Raw genomic sequence first — 14812 nt, 5'->3', positions numbered from 1 at the left:
CACCTTATGGAATGTGATAAAAAGCATGATTGCAAGACGATAATATCATATAGTCTTAAAACCAAGATATATGGTTTGTTATTTGTTAATTGGTTGTACATCGATAATGCGAAACCGCATCAGTAACTTGATGTAATAAAGCGCATTGTTGTGTATAGTTGATTAATGAATAAGTAAATGCATATAAGTCGAAGTTTGTCTGTTACTTTTATCCTAAGAGGGTAAAAGCGATATCTCGGCCGCTCGATGATTTGATTTGACTTATGTGTCGGGCCCGGTCAGAACTAAATTGATGTGTTCGATTAAGTTCTATGTCAAATAAATCGGAGATCGAGAAACCAAATGCTAGACAAATTGTTCCATAGAATTGTCAGCATGACATCTAAACAGAGGACTGTAGGATCCCTTATCTAAAGGACAAGATTGATTAGATCAGAGTTTGACAACGTCTTTGAGAGTTACGATTGCTAATCGTATTATACTTGTATATAGTTACTAGACTTATCCAAGTGGGAGACTGTTGGAATAGTGTCTAAGGCTGCAACTATATTAGGCAAGTATTTGACCCGGTTGTGCATGGTCCTTTTGGGTTGCCTTCACCATAGCAACTTGACAAGATGATTTATTATGAGAGAAGAAATATTATTAATATATTATGAGAATAATAATATTATTATTTGATTAATATAAGTCATAAATTAATTAGGAATTAATTTGGTGACTTAAAGAGATTAATTTATTAAAGGGGCATAAACTTTCAATTGTATGATAGTTGGATTTTGGGCTATAAATCCCTTATGGATAATGGTGGATGATTTCTAGGGCTTAGGATAGGCTTAGAATTCGTCCAAGGCTTATCAATTAGGGTATTGGATTGCTTAGGGCCTAAGTTATCCAATTAGGGTTTAAGGGTGAAACCCTAGGAGCCTTACAAGTATAAATAGATCCCAAGGGTTAAGGAAATCGGCACTTATGCTTTAGAAAGAAACCCTGGCCGATTTCTCTTCCCTCTCCTCTCTCTCAAATCATCCTCTTGCTAGTTGGTGTTTGTAAGCCATTAGAGGAGTGACAATTGTGACTCTAAAGCTCCAAGGACAAGAAGATCAAGCAAGTGATTCAAGGTAAACTTCTAATTCTAATTTCATATGTTATTATGCTCTATTAGTCATTAGAATTCTTGGGTTCAATGCATGTTTAATTAGAGAAACCTAGATCCAAGCATTAGGGTTTGCATGTGCACATAGGAATGTTCATATGGCTAAAACCCATCAGGGATATACTTGTATAGATTAGTTTATAATCTACATTAGCGTAAACTCTAATGTTGAGAGTTCGCCTTGGTTACCGTCTTTGTGACAAACCGTCTTCTTGGTGAAATACAATTTGGAGAACTCTCTGTGTTGTTTACTTTTTGTTCTTTGTTTTCTTAGAGTAGTTTGCTTTTGTTCTTAATACTTGAAGTGTATTAGATCGATAGAAATCTTCAGTTTATGGTGTTGATGTTGATGGTTTGTTTCAAGATGTTGATGTCGTCGTTTAAATGATAATAGTGGTGGTGGTGTTGTAGGGTTATGTCGATGGTCATGAATATGGTAATTTTAATTTGATTTTCCATATCTTTCAAATTTTGATTCATTTTTAGATTTTTGTTTTTGATATGATTAATTTTTTCATCATGTGTATGTGATTTTAACTTGTAGGTTTTCAGTATGTGTATATATGGCAAAGTCATGGTCGGAGAAGACAATTGGGTGGTGTGGCTTGGTGGGGATACAAGATGGGGCGAGTGAGAGATAGATAGAGAGGGACCAAAACCACAAAAAATCCAATTTTAGACCACTTGTGCAAATCCAGCTTGTTTTGGGCTGAAACCACCACATGGACCATTTTTGTGGTGTACTCTACTTGTAATGTTTATGGCATGTATAACAATGTTTTAACTCATTTCCTATGACAATATTTAATCTTGGAAAAACTTCTAAACGATATCGGTATAGAAATTGGAATTGATATTTTTCATGATCATCAATTTAATGAAGTCTATAGGTAAGTATATCCATATATAGTGTGATCTATAATTCGTAATTGAAGTGTAACTGGTCTATTTTATTGGATAAGTTTCAGACCACTAAATAAATCCACATATTATGTTATCATTAAATTTGGATTTATTAAGGAAATTATTTAAACGGGAAAATTACAAGAGAGTCACTATATTACCATAAATTTTTGATTTTGACACAAGGTTTTTTTTCTCAATTATGTCACTATATTTTACAATTTTGTTGCAATATCAACAAAATGAGTGGTTCTCCCTATTCTCTTAGTAACTACTTTTTTTGAATAACAATAAAGTCACTAAGTTTACCAAAATTTTGATTTTGACATTGTGTTTTGTTTTTCTCATGTATCTCGTTACATTTAAAATTTTGTTGCAATGTTAACTAGTTGACCGGTTACCATCAAATGGCGTCTGAAGGTCGGTCCAATGGTTCAAACTCACTTATAAGTCAGCGAAAAGGGCATAGCCACCAATTCAGTAGATGTTATTGTGGTTTAGAATATCGATTTGTACAAGAAATAAATGAAGACCCCTACAAGGTCGATGTAGTGGTTCAAAGTCACTAAGCATCTCCTGGATCGACCTTATAGGGGTGTTCATTTAATTGTTATACAAATTTGATGGGTTTTCTTGGTTATAAAAATTTTACATGTGGTGGAAAAACACTTAAACCCTTAAGTTCATATGCACCCGAGAAATGATCTATGTTTTCTCTATTGAAAGCAACTAACAATGAATATCAAGAAATCCTAGAAGAGAGAATATGAAATCGAAATTCACATAAAAATAGGGTTACATACCTTTTGATTATTATTGCAAATAATCAACACAGAATGCTTCTTCAAAATCTTGGAAAGCTAGCACCAAAGGAATGGATGCCTCTAATGGCTTGTACCCAAAACCCTAGTAGCAAAAAGACTTCAGGATAGAGGGGGCTTGAGAAAATTTCGGCTCTAAGAGGGCTAAAATGAATGCGGACGAAAATAATGAGAGCCAGGGAGGTCTTTATATAGCTAAAGGAAACATGAGGTCAAAGCTAGGGTTTTCAGGATATCGCCCATATTAATTAATATAATAATCAAGCTACATTATCTCCTTCTCCTAGGCCTCATGAACGAAATTTCTGTATTATCCTAGCCATATTTCTTCCACCCCCATCCCATGGGGTTTTAGAGCTTTCCTGCTTCAACTTTCAATAAATAACCAAACAACCCTATACTTTTAATTAATTCAATTATTTCTAAAATTAATTCCCATTAATTTCTGATTAATTCCAAATGAATTATCATTATTTCTTATTAATATATTAATTATATAATATATTAATAAACTATTTATTCTAATTTATTAAACATATAATAAACTAGCAATCCAACTTCTCTCTCCAAAAGTCATTATATCCAAATACTAGTTTTGACAGCAACCCAAAAAGGACTTTGCTTCTAATTCAAAAATATACAAATTTATTTGTTGACTTAGACACCTTAATCCAATAGTATCCCACTTGGATAAGTCTATAACTATAATTGCGAGTATAGACCTTGAAATAAATAGCAAATAGTGTTTCCAAAGCCACTGGTAAACTCTGATTCAAGCCAGCTATGGGCCCTAAGATAAGTGATCAACTATTCCTTCGTTCTTCAAAATATCATATGAACACGAGACATGGCTCAGAGTCAATCTCATGTCCAAAGTTATGTTTCCCGATTTCCCGATCTGTAAAGACTTTATTGGACTTCAAATTGAACACATCAATTAGTCCTGGCTAGGCCCAATACTATATAGTCAACGTCAAATCATCGAGGGGCCTAATGATATCGCTTTTCCTATTAGGGAAAAAGGAATGAATTACATTCACTTTGTAGTCACACAATTTACGTATCAAATCACACATGGAAGTACCCTTTACAATAGCCAGTTACGAGATGCGTTTGAGTAAACCAATGCATAACTGATCTGTATACTATTAACTACATATCTATGCTTTAAGAATAGTAGATATTATCATCTTAGAATTACTCATGACAAGATCCATCAAGTAATCTCTAAGAGTGGGTTTATCTAATATTTAAAATCCCTATTTTCATAGTACTCATGAATATAGTAGCAATTCAAATTGCAATGTCTTAACCTCAATCGACAATCTACAATCAATTCATGGTAGTCTTAATTCACTACTTACTTCCAAAAGTATGAACGACTGTGGAAGTTTGAATAATTCAAATTACTCAGGAAGTGTAAACATGCAAAAAGAAACACAAAAATAAATAATTGAATAAGGCAATACAATACTCATAAATAATTCTATATTATTCATTCATCAAATCAATTACATTTATTGTGTTACAAGTTTCAAACATATCACTTAACTACTAAACCTAATATCATCTCTTAGGCCTATGCTCCTAGCATGCTAGTAGTGTTTGACTCTGCTTACAGCCTTCGTGAAAGGATCTGCAACATTACCATCTGATAATCCTCTCTTCACCAGAAGGTGTCATTGTTCTAACCGATGTCAAATATAATGGTACTTTCTATCGATATGTTTGGATCTTCCATGATCCTTTGGTTCTTTTGTTAAAGCAACAACACCTTCATTATCACATAATAGTTCCATCAGCTCTTGAATGGTTGGAACAACTCCGAGATCTCTGATAAAGTTCTTCAGCCAAGGCACTTCCTTTGATGCTTTACTCGCTGCAATGTACTCAGACTCACACGTGGAATCAATCACTTTGTCATGCTTGGAACTTTTCCAAGTAACCACTCCTCCATTCAGTAAGAATACCCAGCCAGACTACGAACAAAAGTTATCTCGTCTGTTTGGAAGTTGTCGTCACTATAAACACTCATTCTTAACGTATCACCATCGTCAAGAACTAAGAACATGTCTTTCGCAGTTTGTAGATACTTGAGAATATTCTTCACCACAATCCAATGGGCTCTGCCAGGATTTCCCTGAAATCGACTAACCACGCTCAAAGCATAAGACACATTAGGGAAAGTACAGGTCATTGCATACATGATCGATCCTACATCTGAAGCATATGGGACTCGACTCATGTCAGCTATCTCTTCATTAGTACTTGGACTTTGACTCTTACTCAACTTGATAGTACTATGAATGGGCAATTCCCCTTTCTTTGAATTCTCCATACTTAAACACTTTAGTATTTTATCCAAAATATGTACTTTGGCTAATACCAATATGACCCTTTGGTTTCATCAAAAATAACGTCTTGACTTATAATTATTTTTTGTGTCGTTGGGTTAAGTAACCGATAGGCCTTCATACCTCGTTCAGAACCAAGGTGAACAAGTGGTTTTGATCATGCATCCAACTTCTTAAGATTTACAAGTCCAAATTTTGTATATGCGAGACACCCAAATATTTGAACATTCTCTAAATTTGGCTTCTTCTTCTTGAGTCTTTAGTATGGAGTTTCATCAACTAGGACTCATGTGTACACGTGATTGATCAAATTTGTTGAGTGATTTACTGCTTCTCCCACAAGTAGTTTGGAACATTCATAACCTTAATTATGCTTCTTGTCATCTCCATAAGTGTCCAGTTTCTTTGTTCCACCACCTCGTTTTGTTCAGGTGAGTATGGGGTAGTAAGATGGCATTTGATACCGTTTTGATCATAGAAGTTGTTAAAATCGAGTGAGGTGAACTGTCCTCCTTGATCACTTCTAAAAACGTTCAAAGAATTTTCTGTTTCATTCTCCACTAAATCTTTGAACTTTTTGAAGTTTGCAAACACTTCACTCTTTTCTTTCATTAGATAAGTTCACATATATCATGAGAAATCCTCAATTAATGTGAAAAACATACCTATTTTGTCCCATGGTAGCGGGAGTAATCGGTCGATATAAGTCGTTGTGTACAAGTTCCAATTAGAGATGCACAAACCTCGGATCCGATCCGATCTGGTTCCGTGACGTCACACCCAATCCGAATTAAGCCAAAATCTGATCCGATTTGAAACCAGTTTTGACTGGTTTTTCCTCCCCCGAATCTGAATCGGTTTAATCCGATCTAGTTAGGATCCGATCCGATTTTTGCCATTTTTTTAAAACAAACATTTTTTGGACCTCATATATAACACAAAATGCAACATAGGTTCATTAAAATAGTTAAAACATACATCAAACGTCGAATTAGAAAGAGTTTTCAAACTAGTTAACTAATAATAATAATAATAAAGTGGCGTTATAACATTTAGCCAAATAGAAATAGTTTTTGTGCTCTTCCACTTCGTTTCGCCTTCACTAAAATATTCTTCAACCGCCACGCAAATAACTAGGGGTCTCATCAATACAATATTCTTCATCTTCGTCTTTGTCTTCATCGTCATCGTCTTCGTCTTCTGGAGGTGTTGATAAGCCTTGTGCATATTCTTCATCCATGATCTCCGGTTCAACATTTTATACTAGTGGGCCTTCTAGTGATGCCAAGTGTTGTATACGTTCCATCGAATCCAAGTAATCCTTCAAGCAAACGCAAACCTCTACCGCAACCGGGGTAAGATTCGTCCTCAACTTTGATAAAACTCTACCACTAAAAGAAAAAGCGGATTCCGAAGCTACCGTGGAAGCTTCGAAAGTTAGTAAATTGCAGGCCATGTCATCATTGTTGTAAATAAAGATCGGACCGTCGGGAGTAATTTTTGGTTGATCCGGATCGCCTTGACCTTTTACAACCAGACACGTTTTTGTTGTATGACTCCTCAACGTATTATTGCCATCTTTTCCCAAAAACATCCAGCATTGCTTGCACCTTGCTTTTTCCTTCGCGTTCAACAACAAACACAAATCATGATGTTGCCACACATCTTTACTTTGAGTGGTTAGTAAGATTTTAACCACCGTTGCATCCGAATCTTGACTCGCAATAGAATTTCTCGAGCTCATTTTTTGGTTTCCAATGGTAATAAAAAAAAATTATTTGAAAAACTCTCGTTTTTTAATGGTAAAAAAAACTGGTTCGGATCTGGATTTGGATTCGGATTTGGATCCGGTTTGAACCGAATCCGGTTTGCGATCCGGGGGCTAATCCGAAATGTTGTCCGAAGCTTGAAACCGGTTTGGATCCGGTCACCAGATTAATCTGATCCGGTTCGGTCAGATCCGGTTTTGACCAAATCCGATTTCCAGATCGGATCGAATCCTATACCCGAATCCGGTTTTGTGTTCATCTCTAGTTCTAATGGCTGAATCGCTTTGTACATTGTCATGACGCGGAATGATTTCCTTGTTTGCTTACCCACCAAGCAAGATTCATATAAATGATTCTCGTGATTGAAGTGTAGTAATCCTTTGACTAGACCTTTCCTTGACATCATTTTCATTTACTCGAAATTGATTTTCCCAAGTCTTGCATGCCATCGTCATGTATTCTCGCTAAGTTTTGAGTGAAGGAAAACGGGAATTCCAATTGTTAATTTTACTTTATAAAGATGATTTGGAGTTCGTTGTACCCTTACAAGTAGACAATTGTTGGCATCATGAATAGTTAAATAGTTGGCATCTTCACACAAGAATTATCTCCAAATTTAACTTGCCGAGTTATTCCTTCGTCAAGTTCAGAAAAGAATGACCGATTTCCGTCATATGAAGGTACCACACATCTTTTTCTTGTGAGTCATATCGAGATAGTATTAATTTTTCTTCCTTTAAGAAAACATTTTCATGAAGGAATACAGTGGCGTCATTGTCTTCATTCTCGGTGAAATTTGCCTCTTGTAGTCGTTGGACATTGAGATGCAAAGTGTCCTGGCTTATCACATTGGTAACATATGATTTGAATGGTCTTTCTTCTGTTTATCCTTTCGCACTATATCATTAGCTGAATGAGATGGTTCTTTGACGTTAAAAGATTTCCTGTTTTGATTACCATTTCACTTGCCAGTCGTTCCCTTCCACCGTCCCTTATTGTTGTCTTGAGTTTTTCGATTTTGCTGATCGTTTTTAGTAAACAGTAGTTTCAATTGACTGATTTCTCTAGTGTCATCATCTTTCACTCGTTCTTCGTAAGCCTTCACTCTTCCTACCACATCTTCAAATCCCGTGGCATTAAGGTTTAGAACTTGTTCAAGTGATGCAACAATATGTATAAACCTGGATCGTGGTAGAGTTATAAGGAAATTATTTACAAGTTTGGGTTCTTCTATTGTTTCTTCTAACGTCGCTGCCTTTGATGCTATTTCGGACAGCTTTCCAGAATACTCATTGATCAACTCAAACTCCATCATCTTCAGCGTGTTGAAATCTGACATTAGAGTTCGCAAGCAGACTTCTTGTACTCGTGCAGCTCCAACATGACTTGCCTTGATCACATCCCAAAGCTTCTTGGTCGTATATTGGTCACCCATTCAAATGATAAGCTCTATGGAATTGACGGATACAATAAAACCATGGCCAAATCATTCTTTTCTGCATTTTCGGTGGTTCCCGGATCGATCACGTCCCATGCTTTATGGATTCTCAGCACCACCTTCATCCTCATCACCTAGGCGGTGTAGTTTGTTGTGGTCAACATAGGATTATGAACATAGGTCGCTCCGATTTCCTTCACCGGTGGAGGATTTGAAGCTTCACCCGTATTAGTGAAACTCAGCAAGTCCTCGAGGCCACATGTGCAGAATTTACTCAAGATTTTCTGATTGAAACCTTGAAAAAACTTGTTCAACAAGCTCTAATACCAATTCAAGATAAAAATACAAACAAGATATGGAATAACTCTCCAATATTATTGAGAAAATAGCTCAAAACTCAATTTTGATTGTGTTACAGCATTACCCTAACTCGGTTTCTATGCATATACCGACTTATAGAATTAGATTAGGAGTTTTAAAGCCTACTTGCTTAGCCTCCAAGTAATTGGATCCTAGAGTCCTACACGACTTAGGAATTCCAACACAATATACATACAAATCGGCTATAGACTAAATGTAGAGAATATAATAAATACATATACACTAATAATAACACATTTGCAACATTTCCAAATAAGTTAGAACTACATATAGGGCCGGCCCAAGGGCTGGGCGAGATGGGCCACAACCCAGGGCATCAACTAAATGAGGGCAGCAAAATTTATAAAACTATTATGGGTGTATCTCATTTCATTTGGGTCAAACTTTAAATAAAATATAAAAGTCCAATATAGGGGATTAAGGGATTAAGGGAAGCGTCGACCTAAAGCAGCAGAACTAATGTGAAGTGCAGGCGGCAATTGAACATTTTAACCAAATAAAAATCTCACGCCTATACTCTTAACAACGCCTATACTCTTAACAACAAAAAATGAAGAGACGGGGCAGAAGTCGAGGAGACGGTGAGACATGGAAATGGGGTATAAGATCTAGTTGTATAGGAAGAAGTGCATAAAAACTCACACCTTTGTCCTCGATATTTCTCTAATTCTTTTCCAGATCCGACCACCATCACACCCGGTCGATCTCTCATAGACGACGACCTGTTAGCAAAAAATATATTCTTTTAGCTTACTCTTTCTCTTATTCTTCATGTTTTGGTTCTAGATCTTTCTATGATTCTTCATGCCGATTGGCCTCGATTGAAGATTTCATTGGATGCAAAGCAACCAAAATTATTTTCGTTGGGTTTTGCTTTTAGCCTTTCGGTATAAATTAAATTTTAAATATCCTCGCTTGATACTATGTATCCAACATTTCACTCCTTAGTTTCAAGTAATTCATATTTCTTATAAATGTTTGTTTCATGCCACTGAGCGAATGAATAGAGATTTACTGTTAAGTAACAATTATGTTGATGGAAACACAAAATGGTCTTATCTACCTTTGCCAAATCATAGATTTTACAAAATGTCTTACCATTGTCGTCTTAGTGTTCAATGTCAAAATTAAAAATCAACTTTTTTTTTTCATTGATTTTATTTCAATGGCATATTCAACAAATATAACATATTCAATCTTTTTTCCTGTGTACTTTAGTTACTAAACTTGAGTATGTGAATATGACAGAATTGCAAGACAATTGGTTTGGCCATTTGGTTTAAAGTCAATAAAATTTTGACTGGAGCGGCCCCTCCAAAAGTATGTTACAGTGATAGATCATGATTCTTTTATATTTCCTTACCTTTGTGAGTGAAACTTTGATTACATAGGCGTGTTAGGATTTTCATCCTTCATACATGTAATTTGTTATGAAAATTAAGAATTAGAATCATCATATGGAGATCCAGGGAAGTGTTGGGAATGGTTTTAGGCTTAGAACTATAAACGCAATCTTAAAATATACCAAATGTAATTTCCATTAGTCATATCTATAGATTACTATGACTCAAAACATTCTCAAATAATGTTTCTTACAAACTTTAAATTTATATAGAATTGGTAAAAAAAGGGGCATAAGCAAACATCTTTGCCCAGGGCATGGTAAAACAATGGACCGGCCCTGACTACATATATATACATATCAAAATATGTATTCTTAATTATAAACTTATATGTGTATTAAATTACTAAACATTTTTTTAACAACATTAAGTCTTACCAATAGTCCTTACAAGAGCATAATCCATCTACAAAATGGTGGAAACGAGTAGCATCCCTTATAATTATCGTCCTCCTCAAAAGCTTTGAAACATACTTACTAAATTCATGACAATCACCACAAATCCTTAGGTTCTTAGTAATCAAGATCCGTGAACCACCACTCACATTAATCAATCCAAATGCAATTGCTAGTTTCTCACTATGACTCGAAATCCTCACCATTTTTCTTTCATCATCTTCATCATGAAGAACCCATCTAAGATCAGGAACATACCCCATTTCCTTAACAAAAGTCAACAAAGAAGTCAACTTTCTGTAGATTGTTTCGGATTGTGGATGTGATTTATCTCCTGCTGCAAAGAAATGAAGTTGACTTTTGATAACAATCCAACTTCTGCCAGCTGGCTTCTTCAGACCCTTGTTTTCAAGAATCAATCTTAAACTCTTTACTTCATCCCAAAGTCCAGAAGCTGCATAAATATTGGATAACAACACGTAATTCCCAGGATTCTTTGGTTCTAATTCGATAAGATTCTCAAAAGCAGTTTTAGCCAAGTGGGTATCTGAGTAGACTCGACACCCACCAATCAGAGCTCGCCAGGTGGCAGCATCTGGTGCCATGGGCATAGTGTCAATCACATTTTTAGCTTCATTCAAGAACCCCCCACGAGCTAAAAGATTAACTAAACAACTGTAATGTACAACTTCAGGAGTTATTCCAAAATCTTGAACCATGGAATAAAAAAGTTGTAAACCTTTTTGTATCATTCCAGAATGACTACAAGCAGATAAAGCAGAAATAAATGTCACTCGATTAGGTGTAAATCCTTGTTTGACCATTTTTGAAAAAGTCAACATAGCTTCATCCCCATGTCCATGCATTCCATATCCAGCAATCATTGCATTCCATGAAATAATATTTGGTTTTGGTAATACATTAAAGAGATTTTCAGCATATTCCAAACTACCACATCTTGAATACATAGTTATGAAGGCATTCACAAGGGGTAAATCGTAATTTAACGATGAAAATCTTCTTAATGTGTAAGCATGTAGGAATTTCCCTTGTGGGAGATTAGAAAGATGAGTGTATAATGAGAGAATGTTTATGATTGTGACAAAATTCGGTTTTACTTTTATCCTTGTGATCATATGATGAAAAAGGAGTAAAGTTTTGTAGGGTTGATTGTTCTTGATGTAAGTTGAAAGCAACGAGTTCCAAGAAATCAAATCTTTATCAGGAAATTCCTCAAATACCCTCATACCCGTTGATTCATCTTCACAATTTATATACATTTCTGTAAGTGCAGTGTTTAAAGATGCATCTATCTCAATCCCACATTTCATCACATAACCATGGATCGATTTCCCAAATTTCAATAAATCTATTCCATCAAAAACAGAAAGTATTGAGGTTATTGTTTGAGAATTCGGTTTGATTTCCAATTCTAGCATCTTGGTGAAAATTTCACAAGATTGAACCTTGAGTTTGTTATTTGCCAATGCAGAGATGAAAACATTGCATGAAATTACATCTATGTCCTTCATCTTATTAAAAACCTTTGTGGCATCTTCAACACAGTTTAACAATGTGTACATATTCACTAAGCTGTTTCCAATATGTTTGTTTCTTTCATTTCCAATCTTAAAAGCATAAGCATGTAAGCTTTTACCATTTATTAAACCATTAGAAAGATTTGCACATAGAGGAAGTATAATGACTATAGTTCGTTCATTTACCTTAATGCCCTCCAACTGCATTTTATTTAACAAATGTATTGATTCATTGATTAATCCGTTTTCAACATAACAAGATAACATAGAATTCCATAATGCAACATCTTTTGTTGGAATCGAGGTAAATAGCTCATAGGATGATTTTAAATCTGCATATTTGTTGTACATGTTGACCAATGAGTTGACTATATGCATATTGTTGTAACCAAATTTGATAACCAGTTGATGAACTTGCATTCCTAATCCATGATCTCCAAATTCAGCACATGCTTGGATGACAACTAACATTGTGATAGAATCACATTTGAATCCTTCATTCAGCATGAGAATGAAAAGTTTCAGAGCTTTCAAGAAATCCCCATGGTTAATATAGCCACTTATCATAGTGTTCCAACTTACCGTGTTTCTTGAAGCTAATGTCTCAAAAACAAGACTTGCAATCCATGGATCAAATTTTAAATAAAACCCCATTAAAGAAGAATCCACATGAGGATTTGTGTTAAACAAACCATGTCTTAAGGAATACCCATGTATCTCCTTCCCAGATCTCAATTCCAAAAGCTCCCCACACACCTGAAGCAGCTCAACAATGGTCACTGAATTCGCCTTTAGATTTTCCTTTTGCATTAGAGAAAACAAACGCAGAGCTTTTTGGTACTCATAACAACAAACACACCCAGAAATCATAGCATTCCATGAAACGACATCTCTCTCAGTCATTTCATCGAACACGTTGAGTGCATTCTGTAACATCCCACATTTTGAATAGAAGTTTACAAGAGCTGTCTGAACACGGATATCAGAAGCCAAATTTGTACTCAAAATGGAATTGTGTAATTTCTTACCTTTTTCTATGGCTTGTAGTCGGCCACAGGCCTTGAGTACCAGAGGCAAAGTGGCATTATCCGGCAAAATACCCAAAGATTCCATCTGGTTATATGTTGTGAGTATGGCAACGTCATCTTTGAGCTTAGTGTGGTGCTTGATTATTGAGTTCCAGTGTTTTAATTCATGGGTTTGTGATTGGACAAAAGGATGTTTTTGGAGGCTTAGAGATAAAGGGACTTCCATCTTTGAAAGATAGTTGGCATTTGGCGGATGAAGTCTTGAAGACCGATTTTTTCCTGTTCGTTTTTTTTAGTGGCTTCCTGTTCGATTATCTGATTAACTAATAAACTAATTTCTAACTAACTTGTATTTTTAACTAATAAACTAATTTCTAACTAACTTGTATTTTTAACTAATAAACTAATTTCTAACTAATTTGTATTTTTAAGCATCTAATGTCACGCAACTTATTATTTTATGAGAGGGTTTTTATTATTTATCATTTTATGTATATATTATTACATAGAATGATGGAATGGTAATGATATAAGTTAAATAAATTAAATGGAACAAAAAATATTGTATAATTTGATAAACAATAAACAAATGTCTGTTTTTTATTATTAGCATTTTTCTCTTTGAGATAACAGTAGAAAATTGGTTTTAATCGATTTCAAAGTTTTTTACCTCTGTTTTTTAGCATAATTTATGAACCCTAAATATTATTAAAATTGACAAACGGTTATATGTAAGTGTTCTCCTCCTTGATATTTTTGTTTTGGTAAATATATCACGTCCTCAAAACAGATTTAAGATGTATAAGAAACTATATGTTACACTGAGGTGTTTGGAGGAAATGAACAAAGGAATTAATGTATTTTTAGTCATCCAACATGGGTCTAGAATGAGAAGTAGTTTTATAAATACAAATATTTGTAGAGGTTCATTCTGACAAACAGAAAATAGGTTTATATCATAGCAATATAACAATCTAATTCTTCAAAATAGTAAACACCAACTTCAAATGAAATCATTTTATGACCAACAAGATAATGTTAGGATTAAACCCTTTACAAAGTATTCAAATAAGATGGTAGTTAATTGTAATTTTACTAAAAATCCAACTTTATTGACCATTTTTGCAGATGGCCCCTATCATTCGTAAATGACATTTACGAAATGCTCATTTTGCAAATGGTGTCATCATTTCGCGAGTGGAAATGCTATATGTGAAATTGATGACTGACTATTTTTGTGTGATTGGGCCAATTTTTGCTATTTCATGACAATGCTTAATGAGATTAGAAATTTTTTTAATAAACAGTTATGGAGATCTAGGATCAAAAAGTAGAGTTTTTTGGTTGCATAAAGTCTACAAGGCTAACTTGTGATATGGTTTTATAATCGAATGTATTTGAATGTGAAACAAGCATGAGTTTAATTCTAATTTTATATAGTCGAAAGTAGCAAGCAGGTCTTAAAAAACCAGATAATAAACGACTTGAATAAACCTACTTTAAAAAAAAAAAAAAAAAAGAATTGAAGTAACGTTAGTCAGATAAATATAATTATAATAAAATGTTTATAATTATCTTACTTGAACATTCAGCTAATTATTAAAAAATGGCCATCTAAACATCCAT

The 14812-nt window shown here is 34.6% G+C and overlaps 1 pseudogene; it reads right to left on the bottom strand.

Annotated features, from left to right (window-relative positions):
* Nucleotides 1–10408: 10408 nt before the first annotated feature.
* On the bottom strand, nucleotides 10409–13458 carry LOC145059416 (putative pentatricopeptide repeat-containing protein At3g11460, mitochondrial pseudogene; annotated as a pseudogene).
* Nucleotides 13459–14812: the final 1354 nt, after the last annotated feature.

The sequence above is a fragment of the Lactuca serriola genome, chromosome 6, assembly GCF_051521515.1.
Source record: "Lactuca serriola cultivar US96UC23 chromosome 6, Lser_US96UC23_V15, whole genome shotgun sequence".
NCBI classification, from domain to species: domain Eukaryota; kingdom Viridiplantae; phylum Streptophyta; class Magnoliopsida; order Asterales; family Asteraceae; genus Lactuca; species Lactuca serriola.
This window is presented reverse-complemented; position numbering and strand designations above follow the sequence as displayed.